Here is a 26,057-nt window from a genome sequence, read left to right on the forward strand (position 1 = left end):
GGACCGGTCTGGCAGAACCCTGCAATATAGTCCACAGAGGGTTTCACACATCGTCATCATCTGCTGCGTCCTTTACAACCTGGCACTGCAATGGGTGAGGAGCTGGCTGAGGAGAAGAGGGAAGTCTGCTCTGATAAGGAAGACATCAACGGGGATGAGGGTGAGGAGGTCCTCAAAGGTGATGATGATGGCGATGAGGCTATCACACTGGCCAGACGAGAGAGGCCCTCATAGCTGCTAGATTCGTGGAGGATTTTGATGACATGCAGTGAGGAGACTCCATAGATTCTCTCATTGCTTCTGTGAATGTTTGACTCCTGGCTGGCTGAGGGCAGCTTGCTTGTGCTCTGTGATTAGGGTCATGTCATAGAGACTCAGCCATGAAACTTTGATCCTTTGTCAGCCTTCAGCACCTGACCCCTTCAGGAGCACAGCGTCACTGGTCACAGATTGAGACGCTCTCAGTAATCACTATCAGTAATGTGTCCAGTGAGTACGAAGCTGGACCTTTGGTCTGAATGCTGCACAAAGCATAGGGAAGAGGCCCTGGACTAAGACACCTGCCTTTATCTTGTACAGGAAGCAAGGTTTCACATCTGAGTCACACAAACACTGCTCATCAGAACAAGGAGCCATAGGCAGGGACAAATTATTGGGAGTTTATTTATAAGAGTGAACATTATATACAAGTGATTAACACCTGTGCCCAGGCTGTGCAGCTATGCTTCTCCTTGTTAGCCTATGGCCATACTGGTCTGAAAAAGTCTGATCTCAGAAACTAAGCAGATTCAGGCCTGGTTAGTACTTGGATGGGAGACCACCTGGGAATCCAGATGCAGTAGGTTTAACTGAAGAGGTACATCTTCTTAACCTTCCTAACCCTGCCACTACATTGTGGTGCTGCTTTGATATCCACAGTGGAGGTGGAGGCAGCCTGCTGACTGCCACCCCTTGTCTGTGATGATCTTGGCAGTGTCCTCTGGAGGCTGGCCTGCTTTTTGGGTCATGCTGCGTGGTAGTGGCACTCTCGCCGGCCTGTTGAGCTGGAGCTGCTGGGGTCACAGGAAGAGGGGATTCAGATGAGCCAGACACTCCTGGAGTCATTTGGGTGGATGGCCCCACGGTGTCCACCTGCTGATCCTCCTCCCTATGGGTGCTTAAGGGCCCCTGGCTGACTCCTTGAGGAGAAGGGGTAGCTGGAGTGAGATCAAGCTGCCCCGCACCCCTCCTGCGTACATACTGTGTGGGCCATCTATAGCATCAGCGATGGAGTTCAACCTGCACAACAGTGCAGGATTGATGACATGGACCAAGGTCTCCATGAGGTTGTTTTGGGGCTTAGTTAGAGGCCCTGGGTTGTGGACTCCATTGGCTGTTTCCCAGATGTGTCAGCGAAAGCAAGGAGAGATAATTAGTGCATGGCAGGGGACAACAGAACAGAACACATCACTCACAGCATGGTTGTCTGATGGATATTGCACTGCTTGATCCTCACTTGGTACAGCACTGCCGACTTCACTGTTAGCACAGAAATGGGACCAGATACTCACTGATGAGCTGAATGGCTCTATTTTCTGTGAGGGCCTTGATTTCAGGTATTCCTCCACCAGACTGTGACCTCTCCCTGTAGTTGTGTGCCAGCTTTCTCAGCATTAATAGAGATGGAGAGAGTGTAAGCAGGACACCTGCCAGGCTGGATGATATGTATGCCTGGCATGTGTGGGTGGTGAGTGGGAACATGGATGGGATGAGGACAGTGAAGGTGTGTGTGAGAGGGTGAATGGTGATGGCCCTTGAATTGGCTGTGAGTGAGATCCCTGTGAATGTGTGATGGGTTTGTGAGCGTATGAGTTGAGAGTGATAAGAATAGTGACTTGGTGGAACTGAGGATATAATTCATCCTTTTTCGGCAGTGGGTGGTTGTCCTCTTTTGCAGGGCATTGGCGCTGACCACCGCTGTCACCGCCTCCCATTGGTAATGTTGCTGCCCCTCTTGCGGCCAGAGTGGGGATAGAAGGCATCATGACAGGCCTCTACTGCATTCAAAAGGCGCTCAAGGGACACGTCATTAAACCGGGGATCTGCAGTTCTATTGCCTTTCGGAACCATGTCTTCTTTGCAGCCGTCTTTGGAAGCACTGAGAGGTGTTCACATGGCTGCACTTTAAATATGGCGGCAAGCGTGATGAAATGGCAAGGTGATAATGTGGTAGACGAATGAAAGCCGGCCCGCCATCAAAATGGCGTGTTTCCGGGGAATGCATTATTCATGAGGCAGGAATGGGTGATACAGTGTGAAAAGCTGCCATTGCGACCGGCAGGTAAAACGTCCTTTTTCCTGCCCGCTACAGCACTTAGGACAATTCTGCCTTATGTCAGTAAGATTAAATTGGATAGGTGGATGAAGGATGAAGGGACAATCGCACAGAGCAGGTTAATGACTATAGAAGTGAATGATAAATTCTGGCATCGACTGGTTAGGCTGAATAACCTGCTTCTATGTGGGGTGGAATCTTATGCCCTCCCCCGAGGCATGTTTAGAGGTAGGGAGGGCATTTAATTAGGCGGAAGCGTGGTGGGTGGGGACCTGGCCATGTTCCCGCCTCCACCCCAATGAAGTCCATGACAAGAAGGCCTGTGGTTGGCCTTCCTGCCTCACTGCCAGTTGAGCCCCTGAAGTGGGAAATTAATGCTCACTTAAGGGCCTCATCCTGTTGTTGCTAGTATTCCCTCAGCGGGAGCCAGGGGCTCACCATATGGATAGCACGACCTATGAGCCCTGGTGTGTTTGCTTGCGTGCTCCTAGGGGGTGGTCCCTCATTCAAAGGCATTCAGTGCCTGATCAAGGGACCCGTCATCGGGAAGGAAGAATACTGATAGCCCATACCTCCGATCCCCTTCACTCCTCTGTACCGCGTCTGCCATCCTGAAACCCTCCACCCGCCATCTATCTTCTGTGCCTACGCCCCTCCTCCATCCTCGGCCTTGGGTGAGTGTGGTACCAGCAGCAGTCACCACCTTGCCAGTGGTGTTGCCCACTGCAAAAGAGGTTCTGGCCTCAGATTTGCCACTATCTCTCAGCAGGCGGGATTACTGCCCCTGGTGTCCTTGATCCTGAAGGAAGTATCAGTGCTGGTCTGTCAAGTGCCTGAGCGGCACAAAATGTGGCAGATCTTCTTGATAAGAGACTACATGGGCTGTCACCATCTCCCCAGCCAAGACCCCATCACTCCACAAGATTTTGCCCGTGGTAACTTCTGTGTTCTTTTATGATGTGGTTAATTCCAGGAGTGGATTTTGTATCAGATTCTTTTGACACCACAGCAAGAGTGCTGCCAACTGAACAAAACTAATATTATATTGAAGTCAGAAGTTATTTTGATCAATATTTTAACATAACTGCCAGAAATCTTCAGAAATGCATATTCAACATATAATTTTGCTTTAAAAAATAATCCACAGGACTGGATGGTGCAGTGGTACATTTAAGTTCCATAAGAAGTGAGAATAGGAAGAAGACAGTACACCTGTCATAGCAAGAGTACAATCACGTAAGTGAGGGGTTTAGGCTGAGGCGATATTTCCTGCCCTAAATTGCGTCATTTCCACACGATCCTGAGGGAATCTTAGAGCAGCGGCTAAGGAGGCCATGCTGCATTCTTGCAGGTGAGTTGCTTTTTTCTTTTGGAATTATGTAAAGATAAATATCTCAGAGTTGTTTTTGTTTCGAAAAAATGCTTTGCACTTTGAACATCCTATTGTTTGGTACTTTCCCTCAAGACTGTACTTTATTTGGGGAACTTTCTTAAAATATACTGCAAAAGTGCACTATTGGTTTCCAAATGGGATTCCCGTCTTTGTGATATATATGTTAGAGCAGGAAGAGATACCAGAGTATTCCTAGTTACATATAAATAGACTGTGGTTCAATAAAAAAGTCCTGGAAAAAGTCTCAACCTCAAGGGAGACCTGCAAAATTTATCAAGAGTCAGAACGGTTGTAACTGTGGCTCAGAAAATCAAAACAGTGCTTAATTTTCCAGCCAATGGATCATTCTAGGGGGTAACTGGTGCCTTTTGGCAGGTCAGTCAATTTCCTGCTGAATCTTCCATAAGGCAAGTAGTTAATGTCCAGAGCAGTAACGTTCATTACTTTTGATGCAGGATCAAGGCAATCAATAGGCTCTTGATTTTCATCAGATCATTGGGTTTCCATGAGTGCTCGAAACAATAAATTGTACTGAAGGTCATAGGAAGTCCCATTGTCAACCTACACAATTTTGCCAACCTGAGATGATTTCAGCCCCTGTTTGTCCAATTAGTGCATGATTTTAGTTACAGATTTCTACATGTCAGTATCCAGTATGCAGGGAGCTGCCTTATTCGTTCATGCTTTAGCTGTCCACTGGTCCTGCATTCTTTCAGGATTAAGTACAATGTGAAGGCTGCATGGATTCAAAGAAATGAAGGATGTCCAATACAATTATGACTCCTAGCTCCATTAAGAGGAATCAAGAATAAACCACAGGAATGCTATAATAAGGCTCAAATTCACACTCAATTTAAAATTTTAACAAACTGTTAAAGTTCTAAAGTGAAGTGAGCCCTGACTGAATGTGAATTCTGGGGTAACTCGCTGACCCCACTGATCTTGTAACAGGTGGTGCATCCCTGCCATTTTACATTTGGTTCCAGCAGATCCCATGCAAGTTACAGTAGGATACTTATGGAATGCCCGAAGAAATTCAAGGGTAGAATTTCTGAAAACAAAAGTCATGTGAAGGTTATAGAAATTTATAACTGGGTGATCACTTAAAAATACAATTATACACTCCCCTGGATCAGGCCCTGTTTGCAAAACGAACAATGCCCAAAGGTCAAAGTTGCGAGATTCCATCAATTGCATTGGTTTGAGAAGTCTCTTCAAATTGCACTCATTTTCTTAGGTACCCAGGCACTAAATGACATGCTTTAAAAGCTTAAATTGCCTATATTTTAACAGTTGTATATACACATGACAAATGCAATGCAAATGTGCGTGTAATTACCAAGGATATGACATTACTATTGAAGCACACTCACAACACTATCTATAAACAATACAATAACAGTTCAGGAGGAGCAGTTTCTTGTACCCACTGCCTATATGGCCTAATCTGTCTTGGCTCAAGTTTGCGGGAAAAAAAATTGATAACAGTACTCGAACTAACATATGCTGTAAAAGCAGCTTTGTGTTTAATGGCACCTTTGTGTTCTTTGTGGATGTCCTACCCCCAATTGAAATGGAAAATTATTGACTGGCATACGAAACATGATATATTTGTTTCTTTTCTGGTTGGTTGTAAGTATGAAAAATCATTTTGAAGCTAGTTGTTAAAACAGAATTGCACATTTTGACAACACCACTTTCATGTTATGCCGAATTTTGAACATTGCATGTGTTTTGCACCATACACCATTCAGTCAACACAGTAGCTATGGAAACTGAAATAGTGTTGTGCCATGTTATGGGGGCATGGGGGCATTGTTAGTTTTGCAGGCAGGCTCTGATCCAGGCGAACTGAATCTTGAACCATTGTAAAAGATCATGGAAAACACGAGGTGAAGGGGTTTTGTTGTATAACACACATTTAAAATTCTCCAATCTTTTGCACTGATATAGCCAATTTGGCACAGATTACACTGTTATTACCAGAGTAAACAAGCAGAAACTCTACCCCAATATGTTTTTGTGCAAACTTGCCCTCAAGTAATTTTAAATACAAAGTACAAAATTTACTCACTGCAGAAATTTTGCCAATAATGTTATGGATAATAGTAATAATAACAGGAATGTTCTGGCTATTTCTCTCTAATGGATTTATTATTACTGTATTACTTAGACATTTGGCAAACACTTTAACGAAAGGTGACTCTATACTGTACCTCACTTATGTATTAAACATATTCCAACATGAGAAACTGAAACAGAAAATGCTAGAAATGCTCAGCAAGCTTGGCAGCATCTATGGAGAGACCAATTGTAGCTAGCATCAGCCATCAATAGCACCGTGGAAACACAAGCAAAAAACAGCAAATGTTGGAAATTTGGAATAAAAGCAAAAAATGCTGGAAATACACAACAGGTCTGGCAGCATCTGTGGCGAGATACAGAGTTGACATTTCAGGTCGGTCATCCTTAGTAAGATACGGAAGGGGCTAACACCTGTTTGGCCATAGACATTTTTCAGATGCCCTTAGGGCATAGTGCATAGCCTTACACAATTAGTCACTTTTGCTTCAACATTTTGTCCAGATATTGAACATAATGATGACTGATTTCTACTCCTTTGGTGAAAGGAAGATTCATCTTTCATAGTCAGTAAAGTGCTTTTAATAGACATAACAAGCAAATGTCTCAGAAGATAAACCAAATTTAGGTATTTGCTGTTAATTACCATGGCATATGACATGAGTGTTATTAGAGGAAGAATGGAACTTGATGAAAAGCACTGTTTGTTTAACATAGTCAAACATTTGGTATTAATGAATGATTTCTGCAACAGGCAGGCAAAATGGAAAAATAATTCTTCGGTAGTCTTCAAAATATCAAGCAATAGCAAATAGGGTAGCAAGAATTGTGTGATGTTTTGTATTATCTACAGTAATTATGCTGTTTATATTGTGGATTCTTCTTTTGAAATTTATAGAACTGCAAGTTGAGAAAACATGTATAGTAATAATCCTACATACAGCATGAAGTAAATAATTGGCATCTACTTTGATGCATACTTTCCTAAATGGGGCACAGCATTCAATTTATCAATGTCAGTTTTGCAGTGGATTCTTCAGCCTACTGTGATGTCTTTTGCTTCACCAAAGCCAAATTCATAACAGTAGTATAGTTGCAATCCCTCATGCAAACATATTGACTGGATTCCCCTTCACAAAGGGTGTCTACAGGCATTCCCTTGTGAATGTGCTATCATTGCAGGCAATACAAGTTACTTCACTTCTCACTTGAGCACTGCAGGAAATGTGATATGAAATTGTGCAATGGTAGGAAAGGAGCTGCATCTGTAGGACAGTGGGTCTTTTGCTACTAATAAGGGTCTTTTGATCCTAATGAGGATCTCACTCGTTTTATCTTTTACAGTATGTGGTACTCTCGGTCTCTCTTGCATTCTCATTCCAGGGGTGCGCACAAGCAGTGTCCTAGAGATTGGTCTTCAATTCCTGGAGACTCCAGGTCAACCCTGGAGCGTTGGCAATCCTATTTGCTATGCTTCTAATAATTTCCAGCTTTTTCCAGTTTTCCCTCGTTCCCAGAAACAGTGACCCAGTTAGAAGGAGGATTCCCACTCAGATCCTACTCCATATAAAATATACTTTCCCAAGGTAAATTCTTACCCAAATGGTCATTTTCCTGGGATCTATACTTGGGAAACGTCTATTCATCGGGTGAAAAGGCCTCAAAAGGCGGTCAAGTCTCGTGATACTGAGGCTCTGCTACTGTTAAGAAGCCCTAGATTTCTGGGGTTTGCCCATCAGGTGAAACAGAACCTGAGATAACATTCCCATTTAAATGAGACTGGAGGAATCATTCCCACTCCTCCCATCTTTTTCTGGGATTCGGTTTGTTGGCAACCAGGCACAGGAATAGCTGGGAGAACCTGATGTTGCACCTTCCACCGGGGCCATTTTCAGTTGGAGGGTTGGAGTGGGGGCAAAGCGATAATGCAAAGGAGGCCTGAGAAAGTAAAAACCGCCTATTCCTTATAGGGCCCCAAGTAATCATCAGATCTGGAGACCTCTGGCTGCTATTAATTGATATTCACTGAAATTGCAAAGAACCAGTTAGATTTTTGTAACAATGTGGCAGCTTTTCTGGTTATTTTCTCTAATGCTAGCCCATAAAGTTCAATTTCATAACTGGCAAATCGGAGGGTGCCGCCAGCGAGACGCCATGTTTCCTATGGTGGTATTTGACATCATGGCCTGTGAGTTGCTGGACCTGTACTGCCACTTTATCATGAGTTTCTCCCTATCTGACTGTCTCCAGAACAGTAAATAAACACAAGGGTGGGCTAATAAGCAAACTGGATGTCATTAAAAATGTGTAGCTTTGTAGAGAAACAAGGCTGAAATTTCTTTGGCAGTTCAAGGCAATTCCCATCATACAAAAGCAGAATACTGTGGATACTAGAACTATGAAACAAAACAGAAACTTTTGGAATTACTCAACAGGTCAGAAAGCATATATGGAGAGTGAAACATAGGGTGGAATCATCCCAGATTTGCACAAAATGTGGTAGCAGGTGGGAAAACAAGTTGTTTTACCTGCTGGCCACAATGGCGGGCATCCGCGCCGTATCGTCCCATTCCTGTCTCATTAATTAAGCAGCTACAAGAAACATGGCATCTCGCTGGCGGCACCCTCCGATTTGCCAGCCAAGCTGTTAACTTGCTGCTTCCTCATGCAGGGTGGCATATTTAAACCATAGCCACGTGCACAGTTCTCAATGCTTGCAGCCTAGGACTGCTGCAGAGGAGACATGGTCCCAAAAACCAAGAAGAGTGCGGTCCCCTGATTCAGTGACACGTCCTGTTATGCCTTCTGGTTGCCATGGAGACCCACTGTGATGTCCTCTACCCCTGCTCTAGTCACAGGAGGCCGATCAATCTCACCACTCCGGCTTGTAGAGGCAGTAGAATAGGCAGAGTTGGCCAGTACCAATGCTGCATGCAAGAGGTTGGCCATCCAGTGCAGAAAACGGATGAATGATCTCATCCATGCCATCATGGTAAGACAAACATCTTGTCACCCTAAACTCTCACAAGCCCATCACATATTCATTGGCATCTCACTGCCAGCTCAAGGGACATCACCACCCAATCTCATACACATCCTCACTTGTCCACCTGGCCTCATCTCCTCTGGAGACTGCCTCCTCTGTCCTCACCATCTTGAGGCCACTTGCGCAGATCAATGTGCCCCCTCCCCCCCACCACACACTCTGGGATAAGCCTCTTCCCCAGTACAGCCCTCACTCTGCAGCCTCTTCCCTTGCCTGAGGCCACTTCTCCCCCTTCCCCAAGCAAAGCCCTAGACCTGCAGCCGTTGAAATGCCACCCCCACCTTATGGCTGGTCTGATAGACAGAGACCTGCCCGTGAGCCCCCCTAAAAGTAATATGATGCTGCCTGCAAAGCCTTGCGCTGATGACCGCAAGTGCTGCCCGAAGCAAGGTAGGCAAACAAACCTCGAGGTCCCAAGTGAAGTGCAGCTCGCCGGGTGCATGTCGCTTTTATAGGGTTATGAATCTCATCAACATGCAATCATACAGATGTGTTCGGATGACCCAGCGTGGTGGGATGATTCCAGCGAGCAGGGCTTGTAATGAGATGCTAAAGTATTGAGATTAGATTCCTGACATGAGGCAGTGGGAAACGCGGCCCATCACAGGTGGAGTAGGTGTTCGCAAACTGGTTTCACGACAACATGAAACTGATTCTTGGCCTTCTCGCCATATTGTGTCTGCACCCCCCCCCCCCCCCGCACCGCACCCGCCTGCTGTGATGCCCAACGCCAGTGGGGCCAGCAAATTCCAGCTATAGTCAACACTTTGGGTTGATTCTGTTTGAATTCTGAAGAAAAGTCACTGACTTGAAACATTAACTCTAGCCCAGATTTTTGTCCCAGGGTCAGATTCACAGATTTGGGAGATTTCCCAGCTTGGAGAACCCGACCTTTAAAAATGTCCGCCTGAAGGACGAATTTTCAGTCAGGTGATTGGGGTGAGAGGGGCTGGGTGCACCCTAGCGGACTGAAATAGGAGTCGGGGAGGATGACCCCGGAATGAATGCTGAGGCTGCCATGTGCGGAGGCACTGTATTTGAATTAAAAAAAACAAAAACATCCCTTCATCCCTCACCCCCACACAAATCCTATGCCTCATCCATGCCAACCCATACCCCCCATCTACCCCCCATGGCCCTTCATACACCCGATGACAGCTCATGCCTCTCTACCCACTCCCTATGGACTATCATACCCCTTTACACCCCATGGCTTATCATACCACCTACGCCAATTTAATGCCAAATCATGCCACTCCAAATCCCGCACCCATCACCCGTTGCCCTTACCTCCTCCATGCCAATTCACCTAGTATTCTTTGACCATTTCCTGGGCAGCTTTGACAGTTTTGGAAGCTTTAACTGCCTGTACAACTTGACAGTTCCTGAACAGCTTGACAGTTCCTGGACAGCCTGACACTTCATGGACAGCTTGACAGTGCCAATGAGTTTATGCATAAAACTTAATCATGTTTAACTTTAACAATCCCAAAGGGTGTGTAACCACTCCCAAAGGGTGACTTTCCTCTCCCAAAGATGTGCCCAAATCCTATCCAAAGAGGATACTTACCTTTCCAAAGGGGACCATTGCTATCCACAGAATCCACCAAGTTCAGAGTTCCTCTTACCTTGTCTGCTCTGCACACTCCAGGATTCACATGGCTAGGGCTCAAAAATCCCACTTCAGTGCAGGCAGCTGGTGATTTAAGTGGCCAGCTGCCTCCCCGAGTCATGCATGTGCAAACTCCAGCCCTGTCACCGCGAAGATGGGAAATGCTGGGTTCAGGGTCAGGACTTAGAATTTTCGTTCATTTCTGGGATTTTCACCACGACAGACAGCCTCTTTGTCATGACAAAAATCCAGGTCTCTGTTTCTTTGTCCACAGATGCTGCCAGACAGACCTGAGTATTTCAAGCATTTTCTGTTTTCATTTCAGAAAGCCATCATTACTCTGGTGTGACTCTAATGGAACAGGTTGGAAATAGGCTGGAAACTAAATATGTGGCCTGCTTCTACTTCGTTTGTCTGAGATTTTCATATACGATAATGCATACAAAGCTGTAACCTAAATCAGGCAGGTCAACTAACTTAATCTGACCCCCAAAATTAGATTACAACCTTCAATTCATTCATTAGTAGAAGTTATTTTACACAGAATACACACTGGATATAGAATTCCGAATTAGCATATGGCAGGTTTTGTGAAATTACCAGAATGCCTTGCTTTTTGCAAGCATTCCTGACGCTTAGTGCACTGGTGAATGATGTTTCCAGAGCAGGATAGCAACTCCTTAGTGACATCATTAAAGCAGGGAAATAACTTGCAGCAGATTTCAAGGGATCTCCTTATACCAACTATGCCTTAATTTACTGTCATTCTTTCATGCAGCTTGCATCTTGCCATGCTGCCAAAATGCCTCTCTTGAGGGTGGAGGTTTGTATAGTTAACCTCCCTTGGTTTTAATTGGCTTGAACGCAATAGTCCAGCCAATAAATGCACTCTAGAAAAAAGCAGGTGGTAATAGCTTGGTGACTGCTATGGTGCTTTTTAGCTGAGAGTTGTACATTATCCCATAAAATGACCTAGTACTGTAAATTGCTGAAACACAGGAAACACACGGATTATATATACTTACTAAAATTGAAACACATTTACTGCAATAATTCAACCATTTTTCCAGAGTGCCATTCCATTGAGAGCATATAAAAAAGAAATCTGCACCTTTTCTAGTATATCTTCATTTGACTCAGCTGGTCATCCTGTATGCAATCAAAGTGTTCCTTGCCTACTTACCAATTTCACGTACATACTTGGCATATTTCCACACTACTGGCACATCGCCATTAGGAAATGAAGGGTTTTGTACAGAAACAATACATTGGTTTAGAAATGATTTCATTATGAAGCTATTACATACTAGACAGAGTATAATTCAAACCAGCATACAGAGAAGTCTGTGAAACATTGATGTATTAGAGCAATGTGGCTTTGTGTCTAAAGTAAATATTAAACCCAAGATTTCTATTTTTACTGATATTGCTATCATTCAGGCTACTTAGATATCATGGCCATTTCCCTTTTCCTTCAATAATTTTGTAAAAGAGACAAAAGTCTCTCAAAAAATGTAGCAATATTTATAGTTTACAAATATTAAGAAACTGAGAAAATTCTGACCTACTTCATGAGTGTTTTGACAAAAGGCTTTTTTTATTCATTCATGGAACGTGGGTGTTGTTGACAACACAAGAATTAGGAGCAGAAGTAGACCATTCGGCCCCTCGAACCTGCTCTGCCATTCAATAAGATCATAGCTGATCTGAATGTGGCCTCAACTCCACTTTCCTGTCCTCGCCCATAAAACTTGATTCCTTTGTTGATCAAAAATCTAATTCAGCCTTGAATATATTCAGTGACTCATCCTGCATTGCTTTCTGGGAAAGAGAATTCCACAGACTAACGACCCTCTGAGGGAAAAAATTCCTCATCTTAGTCTTAAATGGAAGACCTCTAATTATTAAATTGTGTCCCCTAGTTCTAGACACCCCCACAAGGGGAAACATCCATTCAGCAGCCACCCTGCCAAGACCCCTAAAGATCTTATATGTTTCAATATGATCACCTCTCATTCTTCTAAACTCCAATGAGTATACACCCAACCTGCTCAATCTTCCCTCATAAAATAACCCCTTCTTTCCAAGAATTAATTGAGTGAACCTTCTCTGAACTGCTTCTAATGCAATTATATCCTTTCTTAAGTAAGGAGACCAAAACTGTACACAGTACACCTGGGCCAGGATTATTACCTTGTCAGGCAGGCTCAGGAGTGGCCGCGAAACTGACCGCATCCTGCGGTCAGGTTCCGACCGTGATTTCATGCTGGCTGGCCAATTAACGGCCAACCAGCGTGAAAAGTGTGCTCAGAGGCTCAGCACTGCTGGAGTGGAAGCGTGAGGACCTGTGCATATACATGGGGTTGCGCTCAGTGAAAGCTCTCTGAAGGCATAGAATTGCTTCAGGGAGCTGAAGATTTTTAACATTACAAATAAAGAACTGAAAAATAAGGAAACCATGTTCCCTTGTGACTGTCACATGAACAGGGACATATTAAAAATAAGTTTTAAAAGTTTTAATTTTTTTTTCATCAATGGTCAAAACCTCATCCCGCCCATGGATGAGGTTTCTCAAAAAATGCAAAGGCCGCTTGGCCTATTCGCCTGCCTGCCCACTGTAAGATTGGATGGGCAGTGAAAAATTCAATTTAATTAATTCAGTAATGGATGTAACAGCCCTCTTAATTGTCGGCAGGCGAGCTGTCGACTCCTGCTGACCAAAATATCGTGCGGGTACGCGATAACATTGGGCCACTTGCCTGATGTCATCGTGTGCTATTTCATGCTTGTGCATGTCGGGCATATGCCTGCACATTGAGCTGAAAACCCTGGCCTTGATTCGGTTTAACTAAGGCCCTGTATAATTGCAGCAACACTTCCATACTTTTAGATTTGATTCCTCTTACAATAAATACCAACATTCCATTGCCTTCCTAAGCACTTACTATAGCAATTTACCAACTTTTTTGTGATTCATGTACCAGGACAATCAGATCTCTCTGCACCATAGCGTTCTGCAGTCTCTCTCCATTCAAATTAAATACTGCTTTTCTATTCTTCCTGCCAAAGTGGACAAGTTCACATTTTCCAACATTATATTCCCATCTGCCAAATTTCTGCCCACTCTCTTAACCTATCTAAATCCCATTGTAGACTCCGTGCATTTGGTCCCTTCATCCACATTATTGAGATAGATTATAAATGGTTGAGGCCCCAGCACTGATCCCTGTGGCAGTCCACTAGTAACAGCTTTCCAACTCGAAAATAACTCCTTTATCCCTATCCTTTGTTTCCTGTTAGCTAGCCAGTCCTCTATCCATGATAATATGTTATCCTCTATATCATGAGCTTTTATTTTGAGTAGCCTTTGATGTGGATCTTATCAAATGCCTTTTGGAAACCCAAATACACCGCATCTACAAGATCCTCTTTATCTGCCTTGCTTGATACTTCCTCAAAGAACTCTAATAAATTAACCAATCATGATTTTCCTTTCTCAAAACCATGCTGACTCTGTCTAATTGTATTATGATTTTCTAAAGTTCCTGCCACTACCTCCTTAATGATGGATTCTAGCATTTTCTCTATGATGGATATTAGGCTAACTGATCAATGATTTACTGCTTTCTGCCTCCGTACTTTCCTGAATAGAGGTGTTACATTAGCAATTTTTAAATCCACTGGGACCTTTCCAGAATCTAGGGAATTCTGGAAGTTCACAACCAATCCATTTACTATCTCTGTAGCCACATGCATCTTATAATGCAAGCCATCAGGTCCAACCAACTTGTCAACCTTTATTTATAACAATTTTCCCAGTACCTTTTCTTTGGTGATTGTGATTGTTTTAAGATTCTCCCTCCCTCTTGATTTTCAAGTATCCTTGGGATTTTTTTGTGCCTTCTACAATGAATACAGACACAACATACATGTTCAATTCTTCCGCCATTTCCTTGTTTTCCATTATTAATTCTCCAGTGTCACCTGGCCTCTAATGGACCAATGTTCACTTCAGCTACTGTGATGGAGCAGAACCTAAAACTGTATATTGCATGAAGTATGGCTGGCAGAAGCTTTCTTTCCAAATTTAAATAGGAACCAAGTGAGTCCCCAAACAGGTAAGCCAATTTGGAGTGAGATGCTTCACCCCTTTGAAAAGCCACAAGGCAATATTGCCGGAGCTGTACTTCCATTTGAGGGCAGAAGTGTTCCTGGGGACATGGAAAAAGTTAGGAGAGAACCCATTTTCAAGCCAAAGACACAGGCTAAGAAGCCTATGAATGGTTTGGCTGACAGCTTTATAGCAAATTTAAGCTGGGACCAGGAAAGTTCCCAAATCAACCAGAAAGAATGAGGGTGACGCCTCACTTTGTTGATAAGCCACTAGGATGTGCAGCGAGAGCTGACCATCACCAAAGGGTAGTGGTGTTCCAAAAGACATAGAACAGCCTTGAGGAAGACTTATCCCGAAGCAAAAGGGAAAACACGGAACAATAACAATGGATTGCAGGGAGACAGGTGAAACCGATTTTGAAACTCCTATTATCCAATTGACCAGCAAAGAATTTCCAACAAGACTGGACCCCGCACTCACCTGCCTTAATGCAGAATTACGAGGCAACCTGACAGAGGTGACCACTGCATTTAAAGTGACTTGTAATCAATCACCCACCAGGCTCCATCACTGTAGCTCTACCTGGTATGGATGTGGGAGAGACACCTTCCAGAAGGCAATCTTCCTATCATCTGGGCCCCGAAAGGCTAGCCCAGGTTTGGAAGAAGATTACCTATTGCAGTACCAAGCCATAACACCTAGTTGTGCTCGTGCTTGAGCTGGACACTGAAACAGAATGCCTGATAGTGGCAAAAATCACATTAAAAAGCCCCAATCACCTGTCACTCAGCTCGACCACAGTTCCTGGGTTTGAACAACTGAACCCACAAATAATCACGGTGGACAAGGAAGAGCAAGCTGGACAAGGATGGGTCAGCCCTACAATCAACAGACCTTGCACTCACTGAGTGAGACACCCATCATTCCCTTACAGTGCAGCCTGACCATTATTAACACCCTGAATGCTAATTATGCTGTAAAAGCCCAGACCCTTTAGAAGATACATAATCAGGATTTGGACAGGCACTGAGTTCTGGAAATAATGGCTTTGCTTATGCCTGATCCCCAACCATGAAGAATTCAGAATTCTAACCCCGAATAGACTACCATAAAGACAGATTTTGAATCTCACCAGGTCACCTAAACACTGCACATCCCAGAAAAGGACAATGTCCTGGCTGATGCTCTGTCCCAGATTTAAATTTCAGAAATGCAGCAGAGTATAGTTGTTATAGTTGTGATGTGTTTAATGTTGCACAAATACTTTTTGAAAGTAGTATAATTTTTAATGTTTTCAGAAATTAAAAGAGGAAATACAGGACACAGATGTTAGATGAGATTGCTATTGAACTGTAAAAAAAATCACTTACTCTACAAACTCTCTGAGTTTATTTGGAACAACCTGTCCTTTGGAAAAGTTTACTCGATGAGCTTCAACTTCCCCAGTGATCCAGTAGTGTGGCAGTTCAAAATGCTAACTTCACCCCAGTCATAATTGTAAATTGGATATTTGTGCAGACTTGCAATCTACACATGGGATAGTTTTGTATCCTCCCAGGAACCTGCTGCTGACATAGATAGCTTGGAGATGAAATGCCATACTTTACAGAGAAGGAGGAGATACAGTTGACAGCAGAAGCTTTTCCGAAGGAATTTGAATCTCCATTAATTTGGAGATAAACAACATTTGTTATGGGAAAAAATTGAGAAATGATGCACTGGGTTCTCCTTTGAATTATCCCCATTTTCCTGTGAACTCAGGGTGTACAATGAAGTAAACTGAATTGTTAAATACTGCTTCAATTCTGCCACTAAAAAACTGCACCATAATAATTCTCCCACAAAAACAATTTAAGACTTGCTGGGAGTCCAATCACCCATTCATAACTGTGCTCAAAGAAGTGTGACTAACCCTCAGAGCCATTTCACCCTAAATTACTACCACTGCTATACCAGTTGGGGCGAGAGCTGCAGGAAGTTATCCATAAGGCATATACTACATTCAGGAAACCATATTTTCTGCTACTACTGGAGACCGTTGTTACTTTGCTTGCATATTGATCTGTTTGTTACCTTCAAAAAACATCTTTTTTCCTTTGGAGCAATAGTGTGGAAGTGTTGGAAGGACCAGCAGGCTATCAGCCTGTTGAGCCATGTCATTGTAGTATAAGGGTCTGGCACATATAAGGTTAATGTGGGACTGAGTACAGCCTGCACAGTGATGTAAGAGAACACGTGACCTACACCTAGGGGTCAGTCTAGTGTTGGACAGAGCAATGTGCACAAGCAAGCATGGAGTTCAGTTCCTAACTTGAACCCTTTACTGTACATAGTTCTTGTAGTTAATAAATGCGTACAATTAACCTACTTAAGACTTCATTAAGACCTACCAAATGGTATCCAACACCTACAACAGTCATGAACCCTCCTTTCATGGCCAACAAGTCCTGGAGTGGGACTTGAACCTAGAGCTTCTGACACAGAGGCAAGGATGGTTCCAATTGAGTCACATGACCCCCTGGTCACTCAGTACTTAGAAGATTTAGTTAAACATTTTACTGCAAATTTTAGTCAGCTGTGCTTAATATATTACTTTGCATTAAGGCATGGTTTTCCCTTTGTTTTGAATCTGTGAAGAGGTGGAGAATTGGGGCTTGGAAGAAGCTACATTTTCCCTGGAGGCTATTGTACCTTGAGTTTACAAAAATCTTCCCAATCTATTGCTGACAACTATCCAATACAAATACACTTTGTCCGGAGGTAAGGTTATGAACTTAGCAACTTGAGCAAAGATTGTTTATCTCAATTGTTTGATGATCAGTTCACATGTATTGCTGCTCTGTTTTTGTCATTCCTTTTTAGAGCACAGGGAGAAGGGAATAACTAAAGAATACACTGATGCTTCAGATGAGGAATGCCTTAAGTTGTAAAAATGAGCCCCCCAACACCCAAGCAGCAAGATTTAAATGAGGAAAACAAATTAAATAATCACTTCCAGCAACAGAGAAGTAGAAGTGTAAGCAGAAAACTTGGAACAATGGAGCAGGCTCCAGTGGTTCTGAGAAAAGGAAAAAGGAGGTTGGCATCAAAGATGCTGACCACCTTGCCAGAACATTGTTCCAATGGATGCACCCCACCTGAAGCACCATCCTTTCAGAAATAGCAAAACACCCATTCCAAATTGGCAGCACCTCTTGCCGAAGAGAAACTGGAAACCATAATTAAAACTTCAAGCTATTTAAGATATGATTAATGCCAGAAGGCTGCAAAATGCCAAGTCTAAAATAAGGGGTGAAATTGGTCTTCACCAGCAGTCAGTTATAGACTGTGCTAATTTTTATTTTTCGCTTACTTGGAAAATATTGGCAAGATTTTTAATTTCAAACTACAACAACAACTTATTTATGTAGAACCTATAACATAATGGCACATAACTTCCGCACTCCCCAGCGTTGGATTTGGGGGGTACCACTGGAGAAACCCTTTGGCAATTCCCAGGTAAGGGTTTGCACAGCAGTTGCCCAGAAGTGCTAACTTCCTCTGGACAATTGTGCTGTGCTGGGAATCATGCGAAAATGCGATTTAAATCGCAAACTTTGGATGGTTCCGCCGGGGTTATATCAATAGTTACCCAGAAAAAGTTGGAAGAATTAAAACTTCTGAGTAACTATTGTAAAGACCTAGACCTACCCCACAGGGCTCCCAGCGTCTACGCTGACCCCCACCCCAAATGGGAGCCCCCCCCCCTCCGAGAACCCCCACCAACCTTGGAAACTCCCACCCCTCCCCGACATCGGACCCCCCCCCCCGGCCTCGGAGCCCCCGACCTCAGAAACCCCAACCTCGAAACCCCATCCCGCCAATCTCAGAGCCCCACCCCCCGACCTCGGAAAACGCTTCACCCCAACCTCAGAAGTCCAGACCTCGGAACCCCTGGCCCCCCCCGCCCCCGACCTCAGAACCCCCCACCCCCTCCTGATGTCAAAGGCTTTTTTTGAGCAGAGGGTTGCTGACAGATTTAAATGAGAGAGACTACACTGGAAAAGAGAGAACTGCTAACATTATCAGCTAACATGGGGACCAGGAAGGGAAATGGGGTAGTCAGCAGTTTATTGAGAATAGGGTCAAGGAAGCAGGATGTGGGTCCCATGGGCAAGATGAGCTTAGAGAGACTATGAGGGGAGATAGAAGAGAAACTTGAGAAAAGTGAAAGTTCAGGAGTAGGGCATTGGGGAGCTTTAGAGGAAGTTTTGGCCAGTTGGGCTAGTGGAAGGGAAGAATGCAGCTGAGGCAGCTGATTAGAAGGTTGCAATTTTAGTGACAGCGAAGTCCATGAGTTTCTCGCATTTGTTGGATGTGAGAGTGGGTGCAACAAGGGAGAGGTCTTTAAGAAAACAATTTGTATCAGAGAAAAAAAACCTGGAGTTATCTTTTCATTCCAGGATTATCCGGAACAGTGAGCAGTTTTCACAGATGGACCTGATAGTGTGATCCAGCCAGATCTAAACCAGTTGCCTGCCATAACCTTTCAAGGCTGCCATAACCTTTCTGGACATAAAGGAGCAGAGATCAGGGCTGTACCATGTCCTGACACCACAAAAATCTGGGCCCATCCCTTCTTTGAATGCCTCCCACTGATCTGGCACTGATTTACCTTCAAGTAGCTGTTTCCAGTCCACTTTAGCTAAATCACATCTCAGCTTAATAAAATTAGATTTTCCTAGTTGAGAATTGTAGAATGGGGTCCTACGGAGCCACAAGCTGGCTTGCCGAAGAACTGACCAGCACATTCTTTGTCTGTTTAAATATCTTGCTTCAGTCCCTTTTTTTGTTATCTTCTGATCTGTGTAGCAAGGAAATTAGAGTTTGAGAGGAAGCTAGCTAAAAATGTAAAAATGGATAGCAAGGGTTTCTACAGGTATTTAAAAAGGAAAATTGTAAGTAAAGTGGTGTCGGTCCTCTAGAGAGTGAGATTGAGGAGTTAATAGTTAATAATAAGGAAATGGTGGATTAAATAAACAAATATTTTGCTTCTGTCTTCACTATAGAGTTGGCAAAAAGCATTCCAGTAATAGTTGTAAATCAGGAGGTGGAAGGGAGAGAGGAACTTGGTGAAATTACAATCACTTGGAACCACTCCTAAGCAAACTGATGGAGCTGCGGGATAACAAACCTCCAGGCCCTGATGGGCTTCATCCCAGGGTCTTAAAAAGGATGGCTAATGAGATAGTAGATACATTGGTATTGATTTTCCAAAATTCGCTAAATTCTGGAAAGATTCCATCAGACTGGAAAGTAACAAATATAACCCCTCTATTCAAGAAGGGAGGGAGGCAGAAAATAGGAAACTATAGGCCAGCTAGCTTGACGTCTGTCGAGGGGAAGGTGTTGGAATCAATTATTAAGGAAGTTATAGTTGGGCACTTAGAAAAACTCAAGGTAATCCGGAAGAGTTAGCATGATTTTGTGAAAGAGAAATAATATTTAACCAATTTATTGGCATTCTTTGAAGAAGTAACACGTGCTGTGGGTAGAGGGAAGCCTGTAGACGTACTGTATTTGGATTTCCAGAAGGCATTTGATAAAGTGCCTCATCAAAGGTTATTGTGGAAAATAAAAGCTCATGGTGTAGGGGTAACATAGCACGGATATAAGATTGGCCATATGGCAGAAAACAGAGAGTATGCATAAATGGGTCTTTGGCAGGACATGACGAGTGGAGTCCCGAAGGGGTCTGTGCTGGGGCCTGAACTTTTTACAAATTATCTCAATTACTTAGATGAGGGGAGCAAAGGCATGGTTGTTAAATTTGTAGATGACACAAAGATAGGTAGGAAAGTATGTTGTGAAGAGGACATGAGGGAGCTGCAAATGGATATAGATAGGTTGAGTGAGTGGGCAAAAATCTGGCAGATGGAGTAAATGTGGGAAAACATGAAGTTGTTCACTTTGTCAGGAAGAATAAAAAAGTAGAGTACGACTTAAATGGAGAACGATGGCAGAAATCCTACATGTAGAGGGTTTTAGGTGTTCTAGTGCATGAGTCACAAAAAGTTAGTTTGCAGGTACAGCAAGTAATTAAGAAGGCTAATAGAATGCTATTCTTTATTATGAGTGGAATTGAACATAAAAGTAAGGATATTATGCTTCAGTTATACAGGGCATTGGTGAGACCATATCTTGAATATTGTGTGCAGTTTTGGTCTCCTTATTTAAGGAAAGATGTAACTGTGTTGGAGGTATTCAGAGGACATTTAATAGATTGATACCTAGAATGAGTGTATTGTCTTATGAGAAAAGATTGGACAGACTGGGCTGGTTTCCACTGATGATTAGAAAAGTGAGGAGTGACTTGCTTGAAGTATATAAAATCCTGAACGGTCTTGACAATGTGGATGTGGAAAGGATGTTTCCTCCTTTGGGTGAGTCCAGAACTAGGGAGTGATGCTTTAAAATGAGGAGTTTCCCTTTTAGGACAGAGATGAGGAGACATGTTTTCGCTCAGGATTGTGCGACTTCAAAACTCTCTGCCTCAGAAGGAGGCGGGGTCATTGAATATTTTTAAGGCAGAGGTAGATAGATTCTTGCTTGGCAAGGGAGTCAAAAGTAGATGGGAATGTCGAATTCAAAACACAAACAGATCAGCGATGATCTTATTGAATGGTGGAGCTGGCTCAAGGAGCTGAATGGCCTTCTTCTGCTCCTAATTTGTATCTTCGTATGATGACCAGAGTTTCTGGACCAGGAACTGAAATGTCTGACAAATATTTCATTTTGAAATATTGCTTGAGACATATAGGAATTTTATACACAAAATTGGATGGTTAGGTTATACCCTTATTTCAGTTGTATCTTTATTAGAAACCATATACATAATTTAAAAAATAAGTTGGTATAACTATAAATTGGGGAAATTTGTTTTAAGCTTGCATTATCATTCCTCCCATCTCGTAATAATGATAAGAGAATACATATCCAAACGCTGAATAATAGGTTCACTTTTTCATTTGTTTTTGTGTCAAAAATCACAAAAGTCTTCAATTCTTAAAATTGACTTATTGCGTTTAGGTTATTTCAGATGGTATATTGGAAAAAAGGAGACCATGAGTGAGGACATGAAGCGTGAAATAGACATGAACCATTTGTTAAGAAGACATGCATTGTAGATAGACATTGAACTGTAGTCAATCGAAGAATTAAGGCATGTTCTGACAACAATGAATAGTTTTCTTTTTTTTTGTTTTGCGAATGGTGCTGAACATTGTGCAATCATCAGCAAACATCCCCACTTCTGATCTTATGATGGAAAGAAGGTCATTGATGAAGCAGCTGAAGATGGTTAGGCCTAGGCCACTACCCTGAAGAACTCCTGCTGTAATGTCCTGGAACTAAGATGACTGACCTCCACCAACCACAACTTCCTTTGTGCAAGATATGACTCCAACCTGTGGAGAATTTTTCTCCTGATTCCCAATGACTCCATTTTTGCTAGGGTTCCTTGATGCAACACGGTCAAATGCGGCCTTGGTGTCAAGGGTAGTCCCTTTCACCTCATCTCGGAGTTCAGCTGTTTTGTCTATATTTGAATCAAGGCTGTAACGAGGTCTGGAACTGAGTGGCCCTAGTGGAACCCAAACTGGGCATCAGTGAGCAGGTTATTGCTAATCAAGTGCCACTTGATAGCATTATCGATGACCCCTTCCATCAGTTTACTGATGATCGAGAGTAGATTGATGGGGCGGTAATTGGCCAGGTTGGATTTGTCTTGCTATTTGTGTACATGTCATACTTGGGCAATTTTTCACATAGCCCGTAGCTACATGTTGTAGCTGCACTAGAACAGCTTGGCCAGGGGCGCAGCAAGTTCTGGAGCACAAGTCTTCAGTCCCATTGCTGGAATATTGTCAGGGCCCAGAGTCTTTGCACTATTCAGTGCCTTCAACTGTCTCTTGATATCGTGTGGAGTGAATTGAATTGGCCGATGACTGGCATCTGTGAAGCTGGGGACCTCCGGAGGAGGCCGAGGTGGATCATCCACTCGGCACTTCTGGCTGAAGATTGTAGCAAAGGCTTCATCTTTTGCGCTGGTATGTTGGGCTCCCCCATCATTGAGGATGGGGATATTTATGGAGCCTCCTCCTCCAATGAGTTGTTTAATTGTCTACCACTATTCTCAACTGGATGTAGCAAGACTGCAGAGCTTAGATCTGATCCATTAGTTGGGGGATCGCTTACCTTTATCACTTGCTGTTTATGCTGTTTGGCATGCAAGTAGTCCTGTGTTATAGCTTCACCAGGTTGGCACCTCATTTTTAGGTATGCCTGGTGCTGCTCCTGGCATGCCTTCCTGCACTCTTTATTGAACCAGGGTCGATCCCCTGGCTTGATGGTAATAGTAGAGTGGAAGATATGCCGGGCCATGAGGTTACAGATTGTGTTTGAGTACAATTCTGCTGCTGCTGATGGCTCACAGTTCCTTATGGATGCCCAGCCTTGAATTGCTAGATCTGTTCGAAATCTATCCCATTTGGAATGGTGGTAGTGCCACACAACACAGTGGAGAGTATCCTCAATGTGAAGGTGGGATTTTGTCTCCATAACGACTGTTTGGTGGGCACTCCTACCAATACTGTCAAGGACAGATGCATCTGTGGAAGGCAGGCTGGTGAGGGTGAGGTCAAGTATGTTCCGTCAGTAGTTGTGCTACCAAGCCACTCTTGGTGATGGAGATTGAAGTCCCCCACTCAGTGCACATTCTGCGCCCATGCCACCCTCAATGCTTCCTTCAAGTGGTGTTAAACATGGGGGAGCACTGATTCATCAGCTGAGGGAGAGCAGTACGTGGTAATCAGCAGGTTTCCTTGCCCATGTTTGACCTGATGCCATGAGACTTCATGGGGTCTGGAGTCAATGTTGAGGACTCCCAGGGCAACTCCCTCCTGACTGTATACCACTGTGCCATCACCTCTGCTGAGTCTGTTGTGCCAGTGGGTCAGGGTATATATACCCAGGGATAGCAATGGTGGTGTCTCGGACTTTATCTGTAAGGTATAATTCCGTGAAGATGACTATGTCAGGTTGTTGTTTGACTTGTCTGTGCATCAGCTCTCCCAATTTACGCACAAGCCCCCAGATGTTAGTAAGGAGGACTTTGCAGGGTCGACTGGGTTGAGTTTGCCGTTGTCATTTCTGGTGCCTAGGTCGATGCCTGGTGGCCCATCCAATTTCATTTCTTTTTGAGACTTTGTAGCGAAGTTGTTGTTACAATGTTAATCATGACAGCAAATGCTTCACAGATGTTAAGTCATTACTGTTCTGTGGGATATATTATTTGCTGAGGAGCAGAAAACGTACAAGACCAAGATTAGCAGTAATCTATGAAAGCCGACTACACACCTTTATTGTCTTTCAGCTTACTTTGCTTTGCTATGTTCAGTTTGTAGTAAGTGCAGTGCAACATAAGAATTTTTTTTACATTCATTTTTATAGTCATCCATCTTAAGCATATTTAATCAATTTTAAGTAAGTAAACTAGCTGTGTGAAAATCCTCTTGAGTCATCCATCACTATCACTGGGATATGAGTTCCACAGTTCTATTAGCTGGATCCTGAACCAGCAGTTGAAGAAGGAGACTATGCATATGAGCTTAAACCTCTGTGAACCTGTAATGATGGAAAATGCAGAGAGAAAGCAAACTAATATCTCATGAACCTTTTGCAACCACATCACCGCCACCCCCCCCCACCCCCACTCCCCCCCCCCACCCCACCCTGCCCGTCCCACACAACACAGAAGTTAAAGGTTGTAGATTAGTACAAGTTTCCATTTATCATTAAAGTATGGCATATAGGCACTCCATCCGTTTTAACCAGTGAATGATCGAAAGTACATTGTAAATGAATTTACTTAATGTTACGATGCCACAAGATGGAAAGAATAAAACCCTGTGTTTCAATTTATTCATTGCTAACAATGCAGAAAAATGGGGAATGCACAGTTGCTCTTAAATCTAGTAATGAACTTTTCATGTATCAATCCAGCTGCATCAGAAGGTAAGAGACGCTTTCTTAATGAAAAGGGAAAAGAACATGATTGCTTTCTCTGAATACTTGTTCAGGGCATTTTATCAGAATGAAGTTACATAGTGCTACTAGAGTATAAATATTAATCTTGCTGAGAGCAGATTTAGCTGAATGTCAGTAAGCAGCTTAGTAATACCTAAGCTATTACTTTAGCACATGGATGACAACATAAAGTTGATACATAGCATTTATTAGGTAATTTTAGAATTATTTTGCAAGAGTCTGGATTTGTACAAAGGAACCCAATAAAAGTTAACAATGTGGAATTTTATTTCATTTAAAAAACTTAATTTTTCTAGGTGTAGCTAAAATATCTTATCTTTCATCATGGTTTGTGGTGAAATGTTAAGTTGTAAACAATCATATTTTGTTTTATCCTGTAACTTGTAGATCCTTGTTTTCAAATCCCTCCCCTCCCTTTCTCTGTAATCTCTTCTAGCCCCACAACCCTCCGAGATATCTACTCTTCTAATTTTGGCCACTTGTGCATACCAATTTTAATTGCTCCACCATTGCTTTCAGTTGCCTAGCCCGCAGACTCTGAAATACCCTCCCTATCTTCTCTGTCTCTATCTCACTTTTTTCCATTAAGACACTTCTGCTAGGGCAGAATTTTGAGTTTGGCCGGTAGGCGTTGTCGGTGGGCCTGGGATTGGCCGGGAAGTGGGCTGCCGCCTGCAATTGATCCCCAACTGTGATTTCACACTGGCAGGCCAATTAAGCCCTGACTAGCTTGAAACATGGCTCCTCACTGGTTGGGAAGGTCCAAGCAGGGGCGGGGTCCTGTCGGCTGCCAGATCCAATGGCAACCAGGCGGCCAGTTTAAAAACGGTACAGGCAGCCCCTCGAAGGCTGTCACGGAAGAACATCTGTTCTGTGTTAGCAAACTCAAACAATTTAATCAAGTGCTGTGAAAATGCCAGGCAGGAGGACAGGTCGGGTGGGCAGTCGGCCCCCTGCTTTTCGGATAAGTGCCCCACAGTCTTCCTGTAGGAGGTAGCTGACAGGAAGGACACACCGATCTCTAGAGATGGGAGGAGGAGGCCACCGCGCCTCAAAGGAGGGCATGGGAGGAGGTTGCAGCGCCAGTTATGATGTGGTGTGGCACACTTGGGTGCAGTCCCAGAAGAGGTTCAGTGATCTGCTGCACTCAAAGTGTGAGTACCAGGTTGGCATGGGTCAGTGTGCAGAAGCGTTAAAGTGTAGCCATCCCCCCCGTGGACCTCAGGAGTGCTAGAGTCTGAGTGCCAATTGTCAATGACACTGGAGTTGGCCAAGGGGGAGAACCCTGAAGGCTTGGACTGAGTGCGTTGTGCTTCGAGGGCCACAACTCAGATGTGCCTTGCGAGGTGTTCCTCAGCTGGGGGTCATCCAGGCTGCAATGGCGCTGCTGGTAGAGAGTGGGCTAATCAA

The 26,057-nt window shown here is 43.6% G+C and overlaps 1 protein-coding gene and 1 pseudogene across 1 annotated transcript in view; both read left to right on the top strand.

Moving 5' to 3' along the window:
- Window positions 1-26,057, top strand: part of kalrna (kalirin RhoGEF kinase a) — a 1,007,899-nt gene that overhangs the window by 74,120 nt on the left and 907,722 nt on the right. The gene's annotated exons all lie outside the window — the stretch shown is intronic.
- Window positions 738-845, top strand: LOC121285369 (annotated as a pseudogene).

The sequence above is a fragment of the Carcharodon carcharias genome, chromosome 12 (genome assembly GCF_017639515.1).
Source record: "Carcharodon carcharias isolate sCarCar2 chromosome 12, sCarCar2.pri, whole genome shotgun sequence".
NCBI lineage: Eukaryota > Metazoa > Chordata > Chondrichthyes > Lamniformes > Lamnidae > Carcharodon > Carcharodon carcharias.